The sequence below is a fragment of the Impatiens glandulifera genome, unplaced genomic scaffold (assembly GCF_907164915.1).
Source record: "Impatiens glandulifera unplaced genomic scaffold, dImpGla2.1, whole genome shotgun sequence".
NCBI classification, from domain to species: Eukaryota; Viridiplantae; Streptophyta; class Magnoliopsida; order Ericales; family Balsaminaceae; genus Impatiens; species Impatiens glandulifera.
The window spans coordinates 12645-36346 of record NW_025919385.1 but is presented as its reverse complement, the minus strand read 5'-3'; the positions used below and the strand labels follow the sequence as shown (position 1 = coordinate 36346).

At 33.0% G+C, this 23702-nt stretch overlaps 1 pseudogene; it reads left to right on the top strand.

Moving 5' to 3' along the window:
* Nucleotides 1-5678: 5678 nt before the first annotated feature.
* LOC124917882 lies at nucleotides 5679-6295 on the top strand (annotated as a pseudogene).
* The last annotated feature ends 17407 nt before the right edge of the window (nucleotides 6296-23702 follow it).

Sequence of the window (23702 nt, the reverse complement as noted above, 5' to 3'; positions counted from 1 at the left end):
TGATTTGGTAAAGTGTGATCTACAAAACCAGGTGGTTGCTCAACATAGATATCTTCATTTAGTTTACCATTTAAAAATACACTTTTTACATCCATTTGAAAATTTTAAAATTCTTATATGATGCATAAGCCAAGAAGATTCTAATTGCCTCAAGTCTAGCTACAGGTGCAAAAGACTCATCAAATCAGGCTTTCTAATTGCCTCAAGTCGATGCCTTCCTCCTGTTTGTATCCTTGAGCAACTAATCAGGCTTTGTTTCTAATAAAAGTGCATAGGGTATTTATCAAAATGTTTGTTTATTATTGACTGATTTTGTGTGTATCAAGCTGTGTTTATTACTTTTGCCCAGAACCTCTAAAGAACATCTGATTCAGGTAAAATAGATCTCGCTGCTTCCTTCAGAGTTCTCACTCTTCTCTTAGCAATGCCATTTTGCTGTGAAATTTTGGCACTAGACAACTCGTGCCTAATCCCAGACTCCTCGAGATAAGAGGATATGCGTCTGTTGGTGAATTCAGTTCCCTGGTCACTTTTAATGCAAGCAATACTTAAAGATTTCTGATTCTGAATTCTTCTAATATTTTAATCAAATTTTCAGCAAGTTTTATACTTTGATTCTAAAAATGCTACCCATGTAAATCATGAGAAATCTTCAATATGAATTAGGGTGAACCTCATTCCTCCTAGGATCTGTACAGGAATTGGACCAAACAGATCCATGTGTAACAGTTCTCAGCATGGACTGGATTGAGATTTCCCTTTACTTTTGAACGATGATCTGCCCTGTTTGCCTAACTGGCAAGCAGGACAGACCTTGTCCTTAGAAAACTGTAGTTATTCGAACATATGTTGTTGATGGTTTTAAAATTTAGATGGTTTAATCTTTAATGCCATAACTATTTCTGGTCATTCTTGGCAATCATGCACATAGGGTCAGATGTTTTATTTTTCCAATTCATTTCATAGTAATTTCCTACTCTAATTCCAGTTAATAAAGTATTACCATGTTGATCCTTAACTAGGCATGCATGAGTTTGAAAATCAACTGACAACCCGTTATCACATAGTTGACTAATACTAATCAAGTTATAACATAGATTATCAACAAGTAAGACATCATTAATGGTTAGATTACCATGGGTAATCTTACCCTTACCCATGGTATTACTCTTTATGTTGTCACCAAAAGTGATCTCAAGACCTGAGCAATTTGCTATATTAGTAAGAAGTCGTCTGTTTCCTATCATATGTCTAAAACATCCGTTGTCCAAATACCAGACAAAATCCTCCAAACAATCAATCACATGTACCTACACAAAATAATATTTACAATCGTTTCGTACCCACATTCACTTGGGTCCTCGGTCAATCAGTCCCTTACGAATCCATATTTAAGTTATTTTGATGGATTTCCCTTTTTGTGTTGTGATTAATGCGTATGATTTTGACATAGTAGATGCCTTCCAACTAGCCTCTAATCCCTTAGTTTTTGAAGATGGTTTTCTTTTTAAAATTTTTGACTTCTTGTCAAGTTTTAGATTGTCAGACTTGTTGGCTGCATTTAACTTAATTTTCAGTCAGCTAACAGTCGGCAGAACATAAGTTATTTCATTCTTCAAAGCTAACTCGTCATGAATTGGATCGGGTTCATTGTTAGTTAGACTCTCTTTGACAAAACTTATTGATTTAGTCTTGTTAGTTTCTGAGTTTAACTTTTTAAAGGACTGATTTGGGTCATTGCTATCAAATCCTAAACCGGATTTGGATCCAGCAGGTTTCAACAGACTAATCTGATATTTGACAGCTTCTCCAGACCTTGTCCAAGCACTGACAACATAGTTTAACCTTCTGTTTTCAGAAGAAAGAGTTTGAATCTGTTCCTTGAGCATCTCATTCTAAGATAAGATCTCGATCACTTTCTTTTAAAAAACATTTGATTCAGAAATTTTGTGTGAAGAAGAAATATTGGTCTCATACTTTGCTTTCATTTCATAAAAAGAATCTGATAACTTCTTGTACTCAATGTCCATGTTATGGAGTTCATTAGTTAACTCATCGTTGATAAAATCTTGTGGCGAAAGATCATTTACCTTGGATTGATCATCTGTTATCAATCATGTGACGACTTTTGTATCCTTTTCAATAGGCGAATCCTCTGAATCGCTATCTGCCCATTTGGAATTATTTTCAGCAAACATGAAAACTTTATGATCTTTCTGGTTCTTCTTAGTTTGGACGTTATAAACATAAATTTGAATCACCTTCTCCCAGATATCTTTAGCAGTACTCCTACTCCACTAATCCGTGCAGATTAGTACGACAGCCAATTATATCCAATGAATTAATGTCACATAAGTAAATATTCGTCCCACTATTTGTTTCTTGCAGGACAATCCTAGAAGAATATTTGGGCGCATTACCAGATTGGTACGACCACGATTTATATGCATAGAGTCTAATGTACCTGTGTACTATGGAGGTTTTCCAATGGGTGTTTGCCACGTGTCATTATAAAAGATTCAACCGTTGGTACCTGCTCTCTATTTATAGATCCTCAAAGACAACGGACGAAGTGACACACGAATACAAGCAGCAACCAAGACGTGCGAACTAACAATCGATCTTACGAATTGGTTTCTTGCTTACTATGTTTTGTACATCAAGAGAGAGAGAGAATTAAAGTATTGTCTAGCTGAGTGATATTCTTCAATATATTGTAAGTTGAGCCGAGTTTGTTCTGTTCAATAGTGAGCTAGCTTTGCAACTGTATTTGATTCTAAGAAAAGTATAGTGAATCCTTCTGGTGGTTGGAAGAAGGGGTACGTAGGAGAGTTTTGCTCCGAATATCCACAAACAACCCTGTGTGTCATTTACATGTTGTCATCTTCTCCTTCATCATTATTAGCTTCAAACCTGAACAAACATTTCCGCACTTGAATCGTTTCAAGAGTTTGAAAGGGTTTGTGAAGAATAGAAAGTGATACAAATCCCTAATAGGTTTATATTAAACCGTTTTTTCAAGAAGTTGTCATCAATAGTTAGACTCCTATCTCTATTTCTGTCATCGATCCTTTCAAATTGTGATAGTAATTTGAAATTTGACAAGCTTAGTGTCAATGACAAGTCTAAATATACACGTTTTAGACATAATATCATTAGACTATACTCTATAATGGAGTTATCAAATTTATCTATGTAAGTCAAAGACAACATTTTAGATCCACTAACCAAATTATTAAATGGAGATTTAGTTTGAAAGTCTTTTAAAACATGAGCCTACTATAAGTTGGTATGAAATAAAACCCAACATATGTAGACTAAAGATGCCAAGAACTAGGTTCAATGAGACATTAGATTGTACTTACTTGTACAATTATTGTTGAGGATTAAACTTATAACGAAACAATATATATTTTGACGAGGATAAAATATAGCTTTTAATGATTTAATATTATCAATTGTTTTGATAGTTTAATATTCTTATTAACAATTGAAAAAAACATGTAACCGTGAGTGTTGCAAAATAAATGTCTTAATTAATTTTGGCAAGTAATTACCTTTAATTAAGAAGAAATATTAAGGCAAATAAAGAGACAACAATGTCAAACGTTAAATCAATTGATGATTTAATTAACCACGGGCCTCAAATCAAGAGGAGACGATAGAACTGTTTTAAGAAAAATGTGTTAAGCACGTGCTTCAAATCAACCACTTATTTGGTGATATTGTTCTTCATATATATTGTATTTAATTATTTTCTTTATAACATTATATATATATATATATATATATTTATGTTATTTCAAGACATGATATCGAACATTTATTTCATATATTTTGGTAATTTATTTTTGAAAATTTTTATACTTTAAATTATTTTATTAATATTCTATCATGTCTAAAAGAAATCTAGAGTATGTTGTATCTTAAATCTAATGATAACAAGTATAAATTCTAAGAGTTCTTTCCTCTAGAATTTCAAAAGCCCTCTCCTTATTTTGTGAGTGTTTTTTGAGTTTTTTACTCGTCGTATTTCTATTGAAACCCGGTGATCGATACAAGTACTTTGTCAAGTTTGTTGCATAGTGATTTCAGTGTTGAATCACTACTAGACTTGTTGTACCCTAGGAGACACCCATTTGCGATAAGCTCCAGCACAAGAGGAGACGATAAAACTGTTTTAAGAAAAATATGTTAAGCGCGTGCCTCAAATCAACCACGTATTCAATGATATCGTTCTTCATATATATTGTATTTAATTATTTTCTTTATAAAATTATATATATATATATATATATATATTTCATTTCAAGACAAAATATCAAACATTTATTTCATATATTTTGGTAAATTATTTTTGAATATTTTTATACTTTCAATTATTTTGTCAATATTCTATCATGTCTAAAAGAAGTCTAGCGTATGTTGTATCTTAAATCTAAGGATAACAAGTATAAGTTAAAAAGAATATAAAGAAAACAAATTATTTTAAGTGAATGATAAAAATGTAAAAATGGAAGAAAATTTTCAAAATAATGAAAATTAATTTTATTTTATCAGTTTTTTCAAATTTTTTTAGATTTAAAAAAATCAAATAAGGCAATAAAAATAAGGATGAAAGAACATATATAGCCTTTAACGCATCAAATTGGCTCTTAGGTTAGGTTAGGTCAGGTCGGAACGGATCGTGGGCGAATGAACAGGTCTCAGTCGTTAGACAAAGAATTCCTCGGTCGCGTGGATCCTCGCTCAATGGGACGTGTAATGTAAAAACTAATATTGTGCTCCTTATCAATTAGCTTCTTATGATCAATATTTTTTTACACTTTCATTTGTTTCTATTTTCGGCTGAATTTATAGATTTTGAGAAACTTTGCCTGATATTAGTTTGGCAATAGTAGAAAAATAGAAAACTTAGATCTTAAATAATAAACTGATGTTTCGCATATGTATTGTAATAAAAAACATTTAATTACCTCATTAATTTATCTTTTTTTATGAATAAACAATCAAGTATGTGAAAATAATAATTAACTGCTTAATAAACTGTTAACTAGTTACTAACTAAAAATACAAATTATTTTAGTGGTTAGTTTGTTCTATTAATTGTAGTTAGTTAGTAATGTAATTTCTATAAGGGAAATATGTAATTGTTTGAATAACAACATGAATAACATTATATTTTTAATTCATCTTTTTTTCAAGATTTTAATATGGTTTCAGAGCTCAAAGGTTAAGAATCTTGAATAATTTATGATGCCTCCACTAGTGGAGGAAACATTCACTATTGGAGGACTTTTTTTTATTATTATTATTGAAGAAGAATAGGTTAAAGAGGTTATAAAATTGGATTCATGGGTTCTGAAGCAGAAGTACAAAACAATTGATGAATTAGAGATGATGACCCTTGAATCTTTGGACATTCTTTAAGAAATGAACGATCCTCTCTATTAGAGAATTTCCATTGATTCTTGTCTAATTATCTCAAGAAATAAGAGATTTTGGATGCATTGAAGTTTTATATTTTATAGTAACGAAAGAAGTGCGCGTTTCTTGCTCAAATCTTGCGTTCAATCACGGTTTTAAGTGCTCCAAATTGTGCTCCAAATCATCACAGCCAACTCTCTCCGCCATTTATCAAACCGTTATTGGCCATTTGAAGAAGATTTGAATCAGAGATGGGATTAGATGATAATAATTCTGACGCACCTGCGTCTAAATCAACCTCGTCTTCACGTGGTAAGTATAATGCTGATGGCGATGCAACCGAGAACAAAGAAGAGGATCGACTTAAATTAGGGCATAATTACAGCATCAAAGAGCATCTCTAGAAGGACAAGGATGATGAAATCTTAAAAAGGTGGAAAGAGAAGCTCCTCGGGAATGTAGATGTTGATGCTGTCGAATTGGTTTTTGAACCGGATGTGAAGATTTTGAGCCTTACGATCCAGTCTCTAAATAAGCCTGATCTTTTCTTCAAATTCCAAAGAATGTTGATACAAAAGGATTATAGTTTACTATAAAGAAGGTATACCTTACATCATAAGAATCTCCATCCAAGTTAGAAACAATATCGTCTTTGGTCTTAGGTACACCAATACAGTATGATAATTCCAAGGAAGTACTAAGAACCTTTAGTCCTAGGCAGAAGTTTATACTCATCAGATGCCTGAAGAAATTTTCCCATCTATTATGTTTGCAAGGGAACATATTCAGCATAAACTTTACAAAGTTTGTTGATGATGATAACAAGAGCTACCTGGATAGACTGTCCATCGACTGTAGGACAAAGTGATCCAACAATGGATCTAAAATTTTCCTACATTTTCTTTCTTCATAATTATTCTTAGAAGATCTGATAATCAGAACTAACAAGGTTGATTGATGGAGAAAGATATCACCGACTCTGATGATTGGAAAGTTAACTGGGAAGAAACCCTAGTTCATTAAATTTTTGGTCTAGATCGGGGAGAGAAAGAGTAATATTTCCAACCGGAAATTTTTTGATTAGATTTTCGGAAAAACTGTCCGTTCGAACCAAATTTTGGAGATTTGAAAGGTACATATATATGTCAGAATAATAACGGTTAATCACACGTTTCATGATCACATAACTTTCCAAATTTAACCATTAGGGATTTATGATCCACTTTTTTAATAGTCTTTTTAATTTCGATAAAATAGTATTCAACTTCCATATATATAAAACCCGCTGAATAAGAATATATCTTAAACATCTCATCTCTCTCAAAAAGAAGAAACCACACTTATCAGGGCAATATAAGAAATTTCAAAAATATTCAATTGACAATCCCTATTTAACTTATCCCAATTATAATTTTCTTCTTGTGCTGATATCCAAATTAAGAATATATGCACAACTACATATTGAAAAATATCACTATCACTAAAGATCAAATATTAGTCAATTATTTGATAAAACACTTTCCTTTAATGTATTGACATTGCTGCAAATGTATCATTAGAGGTTGTTTATAGAAACCTAATATGGACCCAAATTTAATGTATTGTCATTGCTGCAAATGTATTAATCTTAAAGGACCGATTAAGTCCATTTTAGTGCATCTTTATAAGGTTTGGCATGGTTTTAGTCAAAATTATGTGAATTGGGTTTGGCATAGTGAGCCTGTCGAAAAGATAGAGTACATTTTAGTGTCAACAGGACCCAACTGATAATTATTATGACAACTTTGAAACCATTATTATATGTGAGATAACATATGATACCTTTACAGAAAACCCATAAGCGTTTATGAAATTATTCAATAAGGGATGTCAATGTTATACGAGTTGAGGGAACTTATAAAACTGTACAATACCTAAACAAGACATGAAATGAGTGATGCTCTGTTTTCAGATCTACTAATGAACTGTGCATTGTAAATATATCACAGAATGTTTGCAAGGGTTACATTGGTTTGGAGACTGAAGTAGTAAACATATAATTTTCCATTTTAGTAAGTAATTCATGTGTGTAAACATATCAATTTTGAAATTGTAGGGAAAGAAAAAAACAATTGCTAACAAACAATAAAGAAGTTAATTGATCAGTGCTTTGACGTAAAGCCCGTGAGGACAAATATGACGATATAACCAATATGGTGATAGTAGAAGTTGTTGAAAAAATTATAAGTATTTAGTTTGATATAATCTCTAGATTACTTGGATAAATAAAATTAGAGTTTGTGGATTGATTTATTATATATCAATAAATTATATAATGAGTTGTTAGAAAAAGAGGTTAAAGGAGAGATCAAATCTTGTGGAATGAAAGATGTGTTAACAACTACATTAAGAACGAAGAAAACTATGAAATGGTTACAGGTGTTAGAAGATTTGTAAAATCCAAATATATATATATATATATATATATATATATATATATATATATATATTTAGCAAGGATTAGCGGGTCAAGCGTTGTGAGTGATTTGTATCTTTTTATTAGACAAAATGATTCGGGTTGATCATTTAAATTTAAACCCGACCTTAAGTTAATGGGTATGATATAATAAATGAATGATTAATTATGAAACTTTAAAAAAAATATTGTTTCTCTTTTTAATTATATTTTTATTAAATAAATAATTATATATTTGTAATCCCGAAAAAACTCTTTGGTTCTATATAAGCTCGAGGTTCGAAAATTTTAACCTCGGTTTAGGTGTTAAAAATCTTTTTAAAATAAAACATTATTTTAAAAGATTTAAAATAATTCCTAATAGTTTTTAAAATTAATTTAAAATAATTAATTTTGATTCAAATTTAAATAATTCGGAGATTTGCGATAATTAAATTAAAATTTAATTTTTTAGAAATCCGTTTATTTAAATTAATTAAAAATAATTAATTTAAAAGATTACTTGTTTTAAATAGAGTCACCAATTTATTTTTGAAAATCAATAAAAATGGCATATGTGTACAAACGTGTATTAGGTAGAGTTTCTTTATAGTTCGTAATTCGGTGATACTTGGGAAAGTGATTTCGCGCTTCATCCTCCGTACCCATTTTGAAAACAGTTTCTAATTATAAATTTGGTTTTGGTTTTAGAAACAGTTTATTTTAACCGATTATTCTCCCAGTTCTAGACATGCGTAGGTTTTATAGTTTTAAAGAATTTTAACATCAATTATTTAAATTCTAGTACATGTTGCTGATGACAATTAGAGAAGAAAATACCTTAAGAACATCAATTTAGAAGAAATTAGGGTTTAAAAATAAATTATAACCAGCCTTAGTCAAAATATTTTTTGTGAAAATATCCCAAAAATATTTTGAATCATTTTCTAATTTTTTGGAATTTTTAGAAAATGGTTTGAGGCTCCAAAATTACAAAAATAATTTTGTAATTTGAAAATTGAAAATTGGAACAAAATAAGCCTTAGTACCAGTATCGGATGGACGCTAGGTTATCATTCAACGTCCAAAGTGCACCCGCGTAGCCCGTTATAGCGGAAGGAGCGCGCGCTCGCGAGGCACCAGATCCGCTAACGCACGTTAGCCAAATCGCTAACGGAACTCCCAAACGCCAACGACATTGGATGGACCACTAATGGAACGCCCAAACGCGAATGAAAAGACGTCGTTTCACACACCACCTTCATCTTCATCGCGATCGCTAGAGGGGTCAACATCAAAGACCCGTCTTTGATTTTACAAAGATGGAATTTTCTCTATAGTCCATCTTTGCGACTGATTCAAAAGCTAAAATGATAACCCTACTTCGGTGATCATTTTTACTACTTTAATAGGGATGATTTATCCTTATTTCGCCAAGATTGCTCATGAATAACCAAAATGTCATTAATACTTTTGGCTGATTCGATCCACTAAAAGTCTCCACCGACTCAGGGATGCTATAAATACTCCCACTAAGTCATTCTGATGGTAAGAGATCCACTCTCCAACTTCAAATCGAAGAAAATCAAATATCTAGGAGTATTCTCCAATCCTTAGTAAAGTTTCAATCACAGTCTAATTTATATTTACAGTTTGAATTTGAAATTGAAAATTTTCAAATTGCATAAACTTGTATGCATGATGTTTATAGTGTTTTATGATTGTAAATATATCATAGGGTCATTTACAAACTTTCTGAATATGTTAGAAAGAATCAATCAACCTAAAACAGACAACTCAAATTTGAATTTTAAAAATAAATTGTATTTGTTGTACGTAGGCTAGTTCTATTGAATCATAGCCTAGAAAGCATCCCAACATAATTGTAATCATGTTGTGCATCTTATTTTAGATTACATATTTTAGTAGTTACCAAAACTAACTTTAACAAATTAGAATGCGTAAATCTCGAAAACAATCTTTAATTTTAAAAAATACGTCTAAAACGTCTTTAAATATCATTTTATTTAAAAATATGACAAATTAATTAAAAAGACGACCATAATACGTTAAAATAAGATATCACACCATTTGTTCATTTGATAAAAGTTTACATGACTATTATTTTGATAGTTCGAGTCTCATATGACACAATTCAAAGGTCGAATCTCATATAATAAAACAATTCAAATTCGAGCCTCAAATAACAATTACACAAATTATTATTTACGTCAATTTATCATTATTATATTTTCCAAATAAATTTATAAAATACATAAATATATAACAATACAAAATAATAAGATTTTAGAAATCTAATAATTTCTAAAAAAAAGATTAAACTCTTTGTTTAAATAATATAGAAATTTATGAATAACCAAACAAACAAAATAATTAACAATAAAGAAATATAAATTAATCTCTCAACTCTTAATAATGTTAAAATTACACATCCAGGGTAAATTATATATTTTTAACAACATATTTATACTAATCTTTAAAATAATAATTATATTAATTCTCAAAACTTTAATATATAATATTTTGAATGATAAGTCTACTTATAATTATACATAAAGTTATTATAAATGAAAACAAAACAAAAAAAAAATATTACTTCACACACCATTACCCACTATTTTTTACGCATTTGAAACCAATCCTAACGTGATTCTTACTTACACGTATAACCCAATGTTTAATTTATTTAAAAATGATTGAATTTTTTTATTCAAAATCACATAAATCCTTATTTCTATAATATGGACTTCTTAGTTGATGATATCAATTTGTGTGAATAAAATCTTTAGATATATTATAATATATATATATATATTTAGATATATTATAATATATATATATATATATATATATATATATATTTATTAATATATATTTATCACGACCCACCTAATAATTACTCTCCAATCCAAAAAATGTGTTTTTTAAAGTAAGAATCAAACATTAAATATTTATTTTTAAATAAGACCTTTTCATTTAAACTATACTAATAAATTATTGTGATATGTTGTTATTAACATTAATATATATATATATATATATATATATATATATATATTTGATAAAATAATATATTTAAAAATATTAAATTCTTAAAATATAAATGAATTGTCCTAAACTTTAAATGAAAGGAGGAAAAGAAGTCATTAGACTCAATAATGTAAAAAAAAGAAAAAAAGAAAAAAAGAAAAATGAGATATCCCACATTTTTAAATGTCAAAATATGGATTCAATATTGAAGCCAAGCATTAACACAAATAAGATTTTTTTCATTTGAGTTATAGTATAAATTAGTCTAATAGTTTTTTATTAACATTAATATATATAAGTTTGAAATATATAATTATATAATAAAACGTTTTAAGTATTAAAATGCATTATATACTTATATTAGCTTTTCATATATTTTAAGATATATAATTTTACAAAGTTTTTTTATTAATTAAATTTTAAAATATTTTTATTTATTTAAATATTAAAATTTATTAAAATTAAATTTCGAAAATATTATCCTATCCAAACATAAAGACAATCAAGATTCAGGTGACATGCATTTATATTGATCAAACATCTCATTTTCAATTTTTTATTACATATAATGTAAGAATTATTGTCCATTATTATATAATATATATAATAAGTATATATTGAATAAATATATTTTATTTCTATTAAAAAATGAATAACAAGTTGTGTCAAAATATGTTAAATTTCAAAATATATTAACCCTTAATACTTATAAATTTCATTCATTACCCATCTGAGAGGTCGTCTGTCTCAGGACCTCAATACTTGGGCGACAGCCTAAATGAAGCACCCGGTGAAAACTAAATTTCTTACTTCAAATTTTTATACCATATTACATGCTTTATCCAAAAGTTATTTCAAGTTTAATTCAGGTTTAGTTTAAAAATATTTATAATTTTTTAAATTTATTTATTTATTAATTGTTATCCAATTTACTTTACTAAATTGTGAACAACTATTATACTTATAATTTTCAGCATTTTGTGTTTTCAAATACTGCCTATGTTTAATTTGATTAATTTATAAGCCACACATATCATACTTTAATAATGATAGATAAGTGAAAATTAAAACTAATATCAAAAAAGTTGGGTCAATATTTGTATATAATTACTAAATATCATATATTACTCTAATAATATATATTTAAAATAATTTTATATTTGTAAGTAGTGTTTGTGCAATATGTTTAATTTTCAGCAAAACTTTTTGTTTATTTTTATTAAATATAATGTTTTAATTTTAATATATAACGAAAAAATAGTATAAAATTATATTAAATAATTTAATTTAATTGTATTATAAATATATGTATTTAGAAATATTTACTAAAGATTAAAAATAAATTAGTTAAGAAATAATTATATCTAAAGTTATTTAGGGACTGAAGTATATTTTATACATATATCATACATAAATAAAAAGAGAAAATATCTTTAAAGAAACCTGATATTAGTTTCATTTATTCTACCCCTAACTTTTTTCTATAACAATCTAATTTTATTTTTCACATTCAGCCTTATTCTCACCCAAATAGTTTATATTTAACTAATTAATAAATATATGATATAATTGTAAAATTTAAAATTATTTATGAACTAAAACCTTCGTTAAACTTAGATTAGTAATAATTAAACTTAGATTACTTTACAGTTTTTTAATATTTTTTACAGTTTACTTTTTATATTATATTTTATTATAATTAGTTCTCTCAAAAATTATAAAAAAACAATTACAATAATTATTTTAGTATTAATTTGAAACCAAAATATCGGTTATATTATAATTAAATAAGATTAATTTATTACTGTTAATGTTGATGATGTTTTATATAAAATAAAAAAATATTAGTTATGTAAATATAAATTTATTTATTTGATAATTTTAGCAATAATATTTGTCTTTCTACTAATAATTTTATTATGAGATATGTTTACAATAATAATTAATATACTTTACACAAAAAAAGTACTTATTTTCAAGAGTTAATTTTTAACACAAAGTTTTATTTTAAAAAATAATTATAATTATAATTATAATTATTTTAATTTTAATTTGAAAACTATAATGTATTGTGTTATAACAATTGATTATTGTTATTTAATATAAAATATTTATATTATTATCCTTATTTCGTGTTAGCCGTTGTCATGCTTTTTTTTTTTTTTTTTTTTAAGTTAATATTTGTATTTTACATTTAAAAAAAAGTTATAGTTAATTAATCTCTAAAAAAAATATATCATACTTTAGATATAAATAAATAAGAACTAAAATTCTTATATTTATATATTATTATTACATATTATATTTAAAATTAATGATTTCGACAAGCATAGCATTTCAATTTATTTTTTTTGTGTTTAAATTTAGATAATTTGAGAAATATTATATTACATTATTTTTCATTTAAGATTTTTATATTTCAAAATAAATAATAAATTTATCAATCTAGTGAAACAAAATTTATATAATTAAAGTATATTGTATTCTTATATTAAATATCAATCTAGTGAAACAAAATTTTAAAATATTTTTTTTATTTTTTAATTAATCTTGGTTCTATTTTTTTTTAATTAACTGTACCAAAAATAAATTTATAATTATTATTAGATAATAAAAAATAATTAATAAAAAAATTTAAACTTAACAATAATATTTTTTGGTAGAATAATTTATGTTAGGATCTAGGTCGCGGTTGGCGTACCGGGGTCTGGCCGGTTAGCTTTTTCTGACAACACTCAACGGTTGGTGTTTAATCCGGTTAGAGATTAACACCGAGTTTCAATACTACACAAATTGTCACAAACCCATGAACCGAGTTCAAGTGCGGAAGTGGTTTGTTTCAGGTTGAAGCAACACACACGGGATGAATATAGATAGGTTTTCGATAAAGTCGGTTTGGAGATTAGGAGGTCGGTTTGAGGTTTAGTAAATCGGTTAAAGTGATGTAAATCGGCTCATTCGGTATGAGTCGGTTAGAGAGTAGAACCGACAGAAAGTAAAGGACAAGACATGTTTTATAAATGTTCGGAGATAAAACTCCTACGTCACCCCTTCTTCTCGAAACCGCGAGAAAGATATTTACTAAGGAATATACAAACACAATACACGATCGAGTCTTATTTACTGCTCGATAATTAATTTTACAATTCTCACAGAAATTGTAATCACACTTCAAATGCACACTTAAGCTTTTTCAATCTTAGAGAGATAAACACAACTTGTAACTTGGGTTGTTGGAACTTTTAATTGTTGTCTCTTGTAACTTGTTGTGTCTTGGAACTTAGAACCGGTAACTGTATTTACTCCTCTTAAACTCCTTCTTTTATAGGTGAAATGTGCCAACGGTCACCTTTCTTCAACGGATACCTTCAGGGTAATCCTTGAATCTGATTGGTTGAGCAGAGGTTCAGCATTGCATTAATTGCGGTTTAAGCTTCCAAGGCATGGAGCAGACCGGCTCTGATTTGTCTTTTACTTAATATGGCAACTGTCAGTTGGCCGGTTACCTACATCTATAGAACTGCAACTTTGACTTGTACCAAAATGGTAATTGTTTCTTCAGGCAATCTTCTGCAGCTTTCAGAGTATGATCAGACTTGTATGAATATGGAAGTGTCACAGTCTAATCCTTTGGTATTATCTTCCGCAGATACTCAAAGTGTTCGTTTGCACCAATTTGTAGATTGTACTTAGTTTGATAATTTTGGCTTCTTTCTCTAAGTAGTTTCTACATCGGTTTTCCGGTTGGATGCATTTCGGTTTCGGATGTGTACGGGTTTGATATTCAACCTGATAACTTCAGGTTAACCGGATAACTTCCGGTTTCAAATACATCATTTGCGTCTTCTTCTAACCGGTCTTGACTACATTATCGGTTGGATTCTTGACCGGTCAGATTCTTGACCGTTCAAGGTTTTTGACCGTTCCTGCACAAGGAATTTGTTTTGGTTAAGTTCTTATTTTAACCGGTCTATTTTATCTAATAATTTCTCCCTTTTTGATTATTTTATTTAAAATATTCAAAATCATGTAAGAAGTAAATTGTAGGCCGGTTTCCAAAAATACTATATATATATAAAAGTAAGAAATATAATAAAGTTGACATAAACAAAAACAACATATAATTGAAAGTTTATTCCCTCTTCTTGTTGTTCTTAGGCATATATCTCAAGAGGTATTCAGCCATCACTCCCTTTCCCGGATTGCAAGGATCGGTGCCAAGTCCGGAGGAAGATGCTTGATCACCCGAGGTACCGGTGAATGGTGAAGCCTGTGTTGGCGAAGGGACCGATCTGAGTGGTACCACATTGATACCCCACGCTCTTTTGGTCAGCAGTATATCCTCTTCCTCAACCTCTACGATATCTGGTTAGGTCTGGTTGATTGGAGGATCATTTCTCGGTTTAGCAATGTCAATCAACAGCTGTTGTTTTCGTTTAGCCGCTCCCTTCTTGGTGACCTTTCTCTTTCTGGTTACTGGTCCAGTTAAGGTAGCGCTTGATGCTTGATGCTTGATGCTTGATGCTTGATGCTTGATGCTTGATGCTTGATGCTTGATGCTTGATGCTTGATGCTTGATGCTTGATGCTTGATGCTTGATGCTTGATGCTTGATGCTTGATGCTTAATCCTTGATGTTTGGTGCTTGATGCTTGATGCTTTATGATTGATACTTGATGCTTGATGCTTGATGCTTGATGCTTGATGCTTGATGCTTGATGCTTGATGCTTGATGATTGATGCTTGATGCTTGATGCTTGATGCTTGATGCTTGATGCTTGATGCTTGATGCTTAATGCTTGATGCTTGATGCTTGATGCTTGATGCTTGATGCTTGTTGCTTGATGCTTGATGCTTTATGCTTGATGATTGATGCTTAATGCTTGATGATTGATGCTTGATGCTTGATGCTTAATGCTTGATGCTTGATGCTTGATGCTTGATGCTTAATGCTTGATGCTTGATGCTTGATGCTTGATGCTTGATGCTTAATCCTTGATGTTTGGTGCTTGATGCTTGATGCTTTATGATTGATGCTTGATGCTTGATGCTTGATGCTTGATGCTTGATGCTTGATGCTTGATGCTTGATGCTTGATGCTTGATGCTTGATGCTTGATGCTTGATGCTTGATGCTTGATGCTTTATGCTCTATGCTCTATGCTCTATGCTCTATGCTCTATGCTCTATGCTCTATGCTCTATGCTCTATGCTTGATGCTTGATGCTTGATGCTTGATGCTTGATGCTTGATGCTTGATTCTTGATGCTTGATGCTTGATGCTTGATGCTTGATGCTTGATGCTTGATGCTTGCTGCTTAATCCCTTGATGATTGGTGCTTTCTGCTTGATTCTTTATGATTAATGCTTGATGCTTTATGATTGATGCTTAATGCTTAATGCTTGATTCTTGATGCTTGATGCTTGATGTTTGATGCTTGATGCTTGCTGCTTGATGATTGATGCTTGATGCTTGATGCTTGATGCTTGATGCTTGATGCTTGATGCTTGATGCTTGATGCTTGATGCTTGATGCTTGATGCTTGATGCTTAGTGCTTGATGCTTGATGCTTGATGCTTGATGCTTGATGCTTGATGCTTGATGCTTGATGCTTGATGCTTGATGCTTGATGCTTGATGCTTGATGCTTGATGCTTGATGCTTGATGCTTGATGCTTGATGCTTGATGCTTGATGCTTGATGCTTGATGCTTGATGCTTGATGCTTGATGCTTGATGCTTGATGCTTGATGCTTGATGCTTGATGCTTGATGCTTGATGCTTGATGCTTGATGCTTGATGCTTGATGCTTGATGCTTGATGCTTGATGCTTGATGCTTGATGCTTGATGCTTGATGCTTGATGCTTGATGCTTGATGCTTGATGCTTGATGCTTGATGCTTGATGCTTGATGCTTGATGCTTGATGCTTGATGCTTGATGCTTGATGCTTGATGCTTGATGCTTGATGCTTGATGCTTGATGCTTGATGCTTGATGCTTGATGCTTGATGCTTGATGCTTGATGCTTGATGCTTGATGCTTGATGCTTGATGCTTGATGCTTGATGCTTGATGCTTGATGCTTGATGCTTGATGCTTGATGCTTGATGCTTGATGCTTGATGCTTGATGCTTGATGCTTGATGCTTGATGCTTGATGCTTGATGCTTGATGCTTGATGCTTGATGCTTGATGCTTGATGCTTGATGCTTGATGCTTGATGCTTGATGCTTGATGCTTGATGCTTGATGCTTGATGCTTGATGCTTGATGCTTGATGCTTGATGCTTGATGCTTGATGCTTGATGCTTGATGCTTGATGCTTGATGCTTGATGCTTGATGCTTGATGCTTGATGCTCTATGCTCTATGCTCTATGCTCTATGCTCTATGCTCTATGCTCTATGCTCTATGCTCTATGCTCTATGCTCTATGCTCTATGCTCTATGCTTGATGCTTGATGCTTGATGCCTTATGCTTGATGCTTGATGCTTGATGCTTGATGCTTGATGCTTGATGCTTGATGCTTGATGCTTGATGCTTGATGCTTGATGCTTGATGCTTGATGCTTGATGCTTGATGCTTGATGCTTAATGATTGATGCTTGATGCTTGATTCTTGATTCTTGATGCTTGTGCTTAAAGCTTGATGCTTGATGCTTGATGCTTGTTGCTTGATGCTTTATGCTTGATGCTTAATGCTTGATGCTTGATGCTTGATGCTTGATGCTTGATGCTTGATGCTTGATGCTTGATGCTTGATGCTTTATGCTCTATGCTCTATGCTCTATGCTCTATGCTCTATGCTCTATGCTCTATGCTCTATGCTCTATGCTCTATGCTCTATGCTCTATGCTCTATGCTCTATGCTCTATGCTCTATGCTCTATGCTTGATGCTTGATGCTTGATGCTTGATGCTTGATGCTTGATGCTTGATGCTTGATGCTTGATTCTTGATGCTTGATGATTGATGCTTGATGCTTGATGCTTAATCCTTGATGTTTGGTGCTTGATGCTTGATGCTTTATGATTAATGCTTGATGCTTTATGATTGATGCTTGATGCTTAATGCTTGATGCTTGATTCTTGATGCTTGATGCTTGATGTTTGATGCTTGATGCTTGATGCTTGATGCTTGATGCTTGATGCTTGATGCTTGATTCTTGATGCTTGATGCTTGATGCTTGATGCTTGATGCTTGATGCTTGATGCTTGATGCTTAATGCTTGATGCTTGATGCTTGATGCTTGATGCTTGATGCTTGATGCTTGATGCTTGATGCTTGATGCTTGATGCTTGATGCTTGATGCTTGATGCTTGATGCTTGATGCTTGATGCTTGATGCTTGATGCTTGATTCTTGATGCTTGATGCTTGATGTTTGATGCTTGATGCTTGATGCTTGATGCTTGATTCTTGATGCTTAATTCTTGATGCTTGATGCTTGATGCTTGATGCTTGATGCTTGATGCTTGATGCTTGATGCTTGATGCTTGATGCTTGATGCTTGATGTCTTGATGCTTGATTCTTGATGCTTGAGCTTGATGCTTGATGCTGATGCTTGATGCTTGATGCTTGATGCTTGATGCTTGATGCTTGATGCTTGATGCTGATGCTTGATGCTGATGCTTGATGCTTGCTGCTTGATGCTTGATGCTTGATGCTGATGCTTGATGCTTGATGCTTAATCCTTGATGCTTGATGCTTGATGTTTAATACTAATATGCTTGATGCTTGATGATGATGCTTGATGCTTGATGGCTGATGCTTGATGCTTGATGCTTGATGCTTGATGCTTGAGCTTGATGCTTGATGCTTGATGCTTGATGCTTGATGCTTGATGCTTGATGCTTGATGCTTGATGCTTGATGCTTGATGCTTGATGCTTGATGCTTGATGCTTGATGCTTGATGCTTGATGCTTGATGCTTGATGCTTGATGCTTGATGGTTGATGCTTGATGCTTGATGCTTGATGCTTGATGCTTGATGCTTGATGCTTTATGCTTTATGCTTTATGCTTAATGCTTAATGCTTAATGCTTTATGCTTTATGCTTTATGCTTTATGCTTTATGCTTTATGCTCTATGCTCTATGCTCTATGCTCTATGCTCTATGCTCTATGCTCTATGCTTGATGCTTGATGCTTGATGCCTTATGCTTGATGCTTGATGCTTGATGCTTGATGCTTGATGCTTGATGCTTGATGCTTGATGCTTGATGCTTGATGCTTGATGCTTGATGCTTGATGCTTGATGCTTGATGCTTGATGCTTGATGCTTGATGCTTGATGCTTGATGCTTGATGCTTGATGCCTTGATGCTTGATGCTTGATGCTTGATGCTTGATTCTTGATTCTTGATGCTTGTGCTTGATGCTTGATGCTTGATGCTTGATGCTTGTTGCTTGATGCTTTATGCTTTATGCTTAATGCTTGATGCTTGATGCTTGATGCTTGATGCTTGATGCTTGATGCTTGATGCTTGATGCTTGATGCTTGATGCTTTATGCTCTATGCTCTATGCTCTATGCTCTATGCTCTATGCTCTATGCTCTATGCTCTATGCTCTATGCTCTATGCTTGATGCTTGATGTTTGATGCTTGATGCTTGAAGCTTGATGCTTGATGCTTGATGCTTGATTCTTGATGCTTGATGATTGATGCTTGATGCTTGATGCTTAATCCTTGATGCTTGATGCTTGATGCTTAATCCTTGATGTTTGGTGCTTGATGCTTGATGCTTTATGATTAATGCTTGATGCTTTATGATTGATGCTTGATGCTTAATGCTTGATGCTTGATTCTTGATGCTTGATGCTTGATGTTTGATGCTTGATGCTTGATGCTTGATGCTTGATGCTTGATGCTTGATGCTTGATTCTTGATGCTTGATGCTTGATGCTTGATGCTTGATGATTGATGCTTGATGCTTGATGCTTGATGCTTGATGCTTGATGCTTGATGCTTGATGCTTGATGCTTGATTCTTGATTCTTGATGCTTGTGCTTGATGCTTGATGCTTGATGCTTGTTGCTTGATGCTTGATGCTTTATGCTTGATGCTTGATGCTTAATGCTTGATGATTGATGCTTGATGATTGATGCTTAATGCTTGATGCTTGATGCTTGATGCTTGATGCTGATGCTTGATGCTTGATGCTTGATGCTTGATGCTTGATGCTTGATGCTTGATGCTTGATGCTTAATCCTTGATGTTTGGTGCTTGATGCTTGATGCTTTATGATTAATGCTTGATGCCTTATGATTGATGCTTGATGCTTAATTCTTGATGCTTGATGCTTGATGCTTGATGCTTGATGCTTGATGCTTGATGCTTGTGCTTGATGCTTGATTCTTGATTCTTGATTCTTGATATTTGTGCTTGATGCTTGATGCTTGATGCTTGGCTTGATGTTGTGCTTGATGCTTGATGCTTGATGCTTGATGCTTGATGCTTGATGCTTGATGCTTGATGCTTGATGCTTGATGCTTGATGCTTGATGCTTGATGCTTGATGCTTGATGCTTGATGCTTGATGCTTGATGCTTGATGCTTGATGCTTGATGCTTGATGCTTGATGCTTGATGCTTGATGCTTGATGCTTGATGCTTGATGCTTGATGCTTGATGCTTGATGCTTGATGCTTGATCTTGATGCTTGATGCTTGATGCTTGATGCTTGATGCTGATGCTTGATGCTTGATGCTTGATGCTTGATGCTTGATGCTGATGCTTGATGCTTGATGCTTGATGCTTGATGCTTGATGCTTGATGCTTGATGCTTGATGCTTGATGCTTGATGCTTGATGCTTGATGCTTGATGCTTGATGCTTGATGCTTGATGCTTGATGCTTGATGCTTGATGCTTGATGCTTGATGCTTGATGCTTGATGCTTGATGCTTGATGCTTGATGCTTGATGCTTGATGCTTGATGCTTGATTCTTGATGCTTTATGCTTGATGCTTGATGCTCTATGCTTGATGCTTGATGCTTGATGCTTGATGCTTGATGCTTGAGGCTTGATGCTTGATTCATGATGCTTGATGCTTGATGCTTGATGCTTGATACTTGATACTTGATGCTTAATGCTCATTCTTGATGCTTGATGCTTGATGCTTGATGCTTGATGTTTTATGCTTGATGCTTGATGCTTGATGCTTGATGCTTGATGCTTGATGATTGATGATTGATGCTTGATGCTTTATGCTTTATGCTTTATGCTTTATGCTCTATGCTCTATGCTCTATGTTCTATGTTCTATGCTCTATGCCCTATGCTCTATGCTCTATGCTCTATGCTCTATGCTCTATGCTCTATGCTCTATTCTCTATGCTTGATGCTTGATGCTTGATGCTTGATGCTTGATGCTTGATGCTTGATGCTTGATGCTGATGCTTGATGCTTGATGCTTGATGCTTGATGCTTGATGCTTGATGCTTGATGCTTGATGCTTGATGCTTGATGCTTGATGCTTGATGCTTGATGCTTGATGGTTGATGCTTGATGCTTGATGCTTGATGCTTGATGCTTGATGCTTGATGCTTGATGCTTGATGCTTGATGCTTGATGCTTGATGCTTGATGCTTGATGCTTGATGATTGATGCTTGATGCTTGATGCTTGATGCTGATGCTTGATGCTTGATGCTTGATGCTTGATGCTTGATGCTTGATGCTTGATGCTTGATGCTTGATGCTTGATGCTTGATGCTAGATGCTTGATGCTTGATGCTTGATGCTTGAAGCTTGATGCTTGAGCTTGATGCTTGATGCTTGATGCTTGATGCTTGATGCTTGATGCTTGATGCTTGATGCTTGATGCTTGATGCTTGATGCTTGATGCTTAATCCTTGATGTTTGGTGCTTGATGCTTGATGCTTTATGATTGATACTTGATGCTTAATTCTTGATGCTTGATGCTTGATGCTTGATGCTTGATGCTTGATGCTTGATGCTCTGATGCTTGATGCTTGATGCTTGATGCTTGATGCTTGATGCTTGATGCTTGATGCTTGATGCTTGATGCTTGATGCTTGATGCTTGATGCTTGATGCTTGATGCTTGATGCTTGATGCTTGATGCTTGATGCTTGATGCTTGATGCTTGATGCTTGATGCTTGATGCTTGATGCTGATGCTTGATGCTTGATGCTTGATGCTTGATGGCTTGATGCTTGATGCTTGATGCTGATGCTGATGCTTATGCTTATGCTGATGCTTGATGCTTGATGCTTGATGCTGATGCTTGATGCTTGATGCTTGATGCTTGATGCTTGATGCTTGATGCTTGATGCTTGATGCTTGATGCTTGATGCTTGATGCTTGATGCTTGATGCTTGATGCTTGATGCTTGATGCTTGATGCTTGATGCTTGATGCTTGATGCTTGATGCTTGATGCTTGATGCTTGATGCTGATGCTTGATGCTTGATGCTTGATGCTTGATGCTTGATGCTTGATTGCTTGATGCTTGATGCTTGATGCTGATGCTTGATGCTTGATGCTTGATGATTGATGTTGATGCTTGATGCTTGATGCTGATTGATACTTGATGCTTGATGCTTGATGCTTGATGCTTGATGCTTGATGCTTGATGCTTGATGCTTGATGCTTGATGCTTGATGCTTGATGCTTGATGCTTGATGCTTGATGCTTGATGCTTGATGCTTGATGCTTGATGCTTGATGCTCTATGCTTGATGCTCTATGCTTGATGCTTGATGCTTGATGCTTGATGCTTGATGCTCTATGCTTGATGCTTGATGCATGTTGCTTGATTGTTGATTCTCTATGATTGATGCTTGATGCTTGATGCTTGATGCTTGATGCTTGATGCTTGATGCTTGATGCTCTATGCTCTATGCTTGATGCTCTATGCTTGATGCTCTATGCTTGATGCTCTATGCTCTATGCTCTATGCTCTATGCTCTATGCTCTATGTTCTATGCTCTATGCTCTATGCTCTATGCTCTATGCTCTATGCTTTATGCTCTATGATCTATGCTTGATGCTTGATGCTTGATGCTTGATACTTGATGCTTGATGCTTGATGCTTGATGCTTGATTTGATGCTTGATGCTTGATGCTTGATGCTTGATGCTTGATGCTTGATGCTTGATGCTTGATGCTTGATGCTTGATGCTTGATGCTTGATGGTGGCTGCTTGATGCTTTATGTGCTTGATGCTTGATGCTTGATGCTTGATGCTTGATGCTTGATGCTTGATGCTTGATGCTTGATGCTTGATGCTTGATGCTTGAAGCTTGATGCTTGATGCTTGATGCTTGATGCTTGATGCTTGATGCTTGATGCTTGATGCTTTATGCTCTATGCTCTATGCTCTATGCTCTATGCTCTATGCTCTATGCTCTATGCTCTATGCTCTATGCTCTATGCTCTATGCTCTATGCTCTATGCTCTATGCTCTATGCTCTATGCTCTATGCTCTATGCTCTATGCTCTATGCTCTATGCTCTATGCTCTATGCTCTATGCTCTATGCTCTATGCTCTATGCTCTATGCTCTATGCTCTATGCTTGATGCTTGATGCTTGATGCTTGATGCTTGATGCTTGATGCTTGATGCTTGATGCTTGATGCTTGATGCTTGATGCTTGATGCTTGATGCTTGATGCTTGATGCTTGATGCTTGATGCTTGATGCTTGATGCTTGATGCTTGATGCTTGATGCTTGATGCTTGATGCTTGATGCTTGATGCTTGATGCTTGATGCTTGATGCTTGATGCTTGATGCTTGATGCTTGATGCTTGATGCTTGATGCTTGATGCTTGATGCTTGATGCT